The sequence below is a fragment of the Fukomys damarensis genome, unplaced genomic scaffold (assembly GCF_012274545.1).
Source record: "Fukomys damarensis isolate Sample0158 unplaced genomic scaffold, DMR_v1.0_HiC HiC_scaffold_8, whole genome shotgun sequence".
Lineage (NCBI taxonomy): Eukaryota > Metazoa > Chordata > Mammalia > Rodentia > Bathyergidae > Fukomys > Fukomys damarensis.
Window position 1 is genome coordinate 25,019,066 of NW_022900920.1, and position 4,890 is coordinate 25,023,955.

Here is a 4,890-nt window from a genome sequence, read left to right on the forward strand (position 1 = left end):
TTCTAAATATTACATTGTTATGTTAATTCTATTGTGGCCAGATACCGTGTTTTAAAGGATGTCTATCTTTTATTAAATTATGGAGGCTTAATTTATGCCTGAGTATATGGTCAGTGTGAACATTATATGTGCATAGTAAAGAATGTGTTTTCTGCAGTTCTTGAGTATAACTATGTAAATCTCTTGAGTTAAGTCAGTTTATACAATTATTTAGAATTCTTTAAATAAATGTACCATTTATTTTACTTATTTGTTTTATCAACTGTGGCAACACTTGTAAGAGGACAATGTTTAAAATTTCCAAGTATGTATGTTCAGCATGGTGGTACAAACCTGTAGTTTCAGCACCCTGGGAGGCTGAGGCAGGAGGATGGCAAGTTATATCTAGCCTGGACAAATTATCAATTTAGTGAGACCCTATTTCAAAAATTAAAAAAAATTAAAAAGTCTGGGAATGTAGCTTAACATTAAGGCCCTGGGCTCTGTCTCCAGTTTTCAAAGAGAAAATAAAATCTCCATCTATGGTATTAAATTGGTTTATTTCTCCTTTGATTTTTATGTCCATGAATTTTGTTGCTCTGTTATTTAAACATGAGTAACTTCCTGGTGAATTGGACCTTTTACCATTATGAAATGTCCAAATGCATCCATTTTTCTGCAGTACTTTACTATCCTGACAGCTAGTTGGTCAAACTATCATCTAGCCACATCTACTTTTTTATGTTTACTTTTGGCCCACTAAAGGATTTTCTCATTAATTATCTTTCAATTTGTGTATATTTAAAATATTTCTAGCATGACTAGACTTTATTCCAAAAATGTGGTCCGCTGATGTACACTGCAGATGTGGGGCTTTTTTTTTTTATTTAGTCTACCATTCTCTGTATTTTAATTTAGATCATTAACCTGTATACAATAAGTGTAGTACTGGATATTGTTCTGTTAAAGTCTTCTAACTAGCCTTTTATCCAATGTGTTTGTTGTTCCTGTGAGTTTATACAGACATCTTTTTCCTTAATCTAGTATTTTTAATGATCTGTTTGGTTGCTATAGTTTTCAAAAGCTATTGTATTTATTACACTGGGGTTTATTTTCACGTGTCTATGTTTATTTAGAAATTTATACTTTGCCTCTTTATACAGCAGACCAGGCAGTTCTCATTTTTCTTCCCAATTTTCATTTTATATTATAAAATAATCATATTTACCCAACTCCACACCCCTTTTCCTATTTTTGTACTATTTTTATTTGTAAATACATTATGAATCTCAAGTTAGTATCTTCCTTAAAAGAGTCAGACATCTTTTGAGAAAATTCTAAGGAAAATACAGCCATACCTTTATCTAAATGTTTAATAATTCTAGTGCTCTTTCCTCCTTGCATATCTAAGCTTCTATTTAGTATCAAATCCCTTCATCCTGAAGAATATCTTTTAGCATTTCTCACAATTCAGGTCTGGTAGTGTTAAATTCTCTCAGCTTTAATTTTTACCAAAAAAAAATATGCCATTATGTTATCTTTGCTTATAAGGGATACTTTCACTGAACATAGAATCTAAGATGTCAAGATTTTTTTTTAGTATTTAAAACTATTTTTTTCATAAATTAGTTTTTCATCTATTAATTTTCATCTATTAATTTTTTCATTCTTCTCTCTAGTGGTTTATCCTACAGAACTGGCTTTTAGTTTACCAAATGCTGATCCTTGTTTTCTTTGCCCAGTGGAAAGCTGGGCCCTGCTGGCCTCCACCTCTTTAGGTTGAGCTCAGAAAATTGTACCCAGGCAGAAAACTAGATGATTATGGGGATCAACTTGTGAGTTTCCCTTATCTCAGGGATTATAGACCTCCCTACTTGTGCTTCAGTGCCTGAAAACAGTTACCTTATAACTGTTCCCCTTGGTTCCCTTGTTTATGATGGGAAGGCTTATCTGGTGTCATCTCCAGGTGGAGGTTCCATCCCATCGTGTGTGCATGGACGCATGAGCGCATGCACACGTGTGTGTGTGTGTGTGTGTGTGTGTGTGTGTGCGTGTGTATCAAAGCAAACTGAGTTTACAGAAAGTATTCTGAACAGACCTTGCTAGGCATTTGCTATTTCCTTCCAAGTATTTGGTATAAATTTAACAAGGCATAAGACAAAAAGGTGAAAGTGCTCTCATCATGAGAAGAAATGGGAAATTAAGCATTTTGGGTTTGCACTTTCAGTGAAGCATTATTTCTATATTTATATACCTCATCATCTGGGGCAAGATGGTCTATAAGTGTTCTATTGGTGACTCATTTTTTTCCTTAGCCTTCTCTAGAAATTCTAACATTCTACCCTTCCAAGGAGGCCAGTCACTTGCAACTTCTATAATTTTTTTCTAGGTTTTCAATAGGATTTTCTTTCTTTGGTGATTCAGGCTTCTCTTTCTTGAAGTCAGTCTTCCTTCCTAAACTTCAAACCCAGAATGCCGTAGGAGAAAGGATGAGTGCTATTTCTTTTGAACATTTAGTTTGAATAGGAAATAACCAACATTCCTGAAGTATCTTTTCAGAACATAAGAGAAAAGCCAACACTCTTTTTTTTTATACTCTGTGCTTAATGATCTTTTTTTTTTTTATTTTATTGATTTTATTGGTACATTTTAGGGATACAGTACAGTTACATTCATTGTTGGGATCATGTACCTCTACATGGCACGTCTTGACTGACAGGAGTTTCTTCAACTGGGTGAGTGTGTGTGTACACTGACTCCCAGAGCATTGTTGCATATGTCTTGGGTCCTTTGAGAAGATTTCAGGTAGGAGCTAATTACACTGACAGCCAACCACTCAACAGCATGCAGTAGAGAGAAAGCTAGCAAAAGACAAGAGGAGCTGGATACATCCATCAGGCCAGATGGTCAAACTGGAAGGTTGAGCCACTTGAACACACTGTGTTATTTTATTGGCCATTAAGCAAAGTGAATTTTTGCAGTAATATTTAACAACATGTTTTTTCTCCCTCATTTAAAACCACCAGGCCTAAAATGTGTCAAGTGAAATTTCGACTCAGTGAAGTCTGGGCTCCAGTAAATGTCACTAAGGGTTTTGAAGCAGCTGTCACTGTCAATGCAGTTTTACGAGAGCAAGATTATAGAATTCATGGAGGGTTCCACACCTGATCAGATAAGATAAAATACATGGGAAATGACTTTTAGTGATTGACTTTATTTTATTTTACCTCCAAAATAAAAAAACCCGAGACCATGGAAGTTTTCTCCCAATCATCCATACCAAAGTTATTTAAATAGGAGTCATTATAAGCCTTCCTACCCCTCGGGACTGAATTAAAGCCAAGAGCTGACTCCCACCTCCTGGAGCTGCTAAGGCTCCCTGCAGGAACGGGAATTACAATCCTGGGACCTAAGCTCTATTTCCTGGATCCCCTTACAGACTCAGCAGAGAGGACATTCATGGTCTTGTGCTCTTTTCACGTTAATGTTCTCAAAAGTACTGTTCCCAAGAGGATGCCATGCACTGAATTCAGAAGTGCTGGGAAATGTCAAGAGGGCTCCTAGGATCTGGATATCATTAATACTTCCTGCCGCTCCTGTGCAGCACAGTTTGATCTTTCTTTCCTCCAGCACTGCTGCTTCTCTGCTGCTTCTCCTCAAAGATGGCGGGGGTCTTTAGCTTGCATCTTGGTTGCTTTCTTCATCAAAGTGAGTCCGTCCTCGTCTGTAAGTGGCTTTGTGTCCTAACTTTGAGTGGTTTTCTACTGAGTATGAAAAACAGGTCAATTTTATTTTTTATACTTCTGATGTATTGAGTTGGCAATTTGAAGCTCTACCCTGAGACCAAGAGACTCCAAGTGTCAAACTGTCAAATGAAAGAACTTTTCTTGAAGTCTTCCCTCATACTTTCTCAAAAACTGTAGCATGACTCAGTCAGAATGTGGAGTTAGGCTGGCATCCTACCTGGGTACATTGCTGTCAGGCTATTTTCTCTGCCACCTTGTTCTTATCAACAGAATTCTGCATGGAAGAGAGGGTTCAGAAGTGAATACCTAACTATAAATTTTAGGTGCCATATTCCAAGGAGAAACCTCATTTTCCATGCTTTGCCACTTTCTCTGACTGCATTAAAGTTTGGATTAAGTTCAGTAAGCATTCTAAGGCCAGCTAGCCAGGGACACATGCCAGGGACAGCCCGTTGGGTGAGATGAGCCACTGCCTGCTGGGAGTCCACACAGAACTCGGTGGGATGGTCCAGTTAGAATCCTCACCTGTTTTTAAGTAGGTCCTTTTGACTCTGTAAGAATCAAGATGACAGGAAAACCCTCTGCTAGACCACATTCTGTTATTGCTGCCAGATGTTATAGACCGTCCCAGCTACTTTCTAGGAACTCCATGGCTTAAACACATTTGCCACATTGTCTCTCAGGTCTAGGGTCTTCTTTTATTCTAATTCCATTTTCAGTACAAAACAGAATGGAACTCATCTTTGCCATCTAATATTCTCCTGGCACTGTGCCAAGTGACCACCCTCCTCAAAAGCAGGAAACTGTCTGTGTTCTCCGAATACAGGAAAGCTAACAAACGATGTTTTGAGTTATCTGAGGATGTTGCAGGCCCTTTCACTAAGGAACGAGATGTATCTTAAGAAATATAGTCTTAGCCAATAACAAGTGCTAGACATATGGATGAATGTGGAACTGAATTTCTCTTGAAGTTCATGAGGTTAAGCCTCAGGGCTCCTACTTTCTTTGGATGGGGTCCTAACAACATCCTTTGGTCATTCTGTATCCTCCCTTGTAAAATGGGCTGCCCAAATTATATGGGAAGAATATTTTCTGTTTCCACAAACCTAAACTTATATATGTTTAAAAATAAATCAACAAGAGAGAGTCTCTCTCCTTTAGGAGA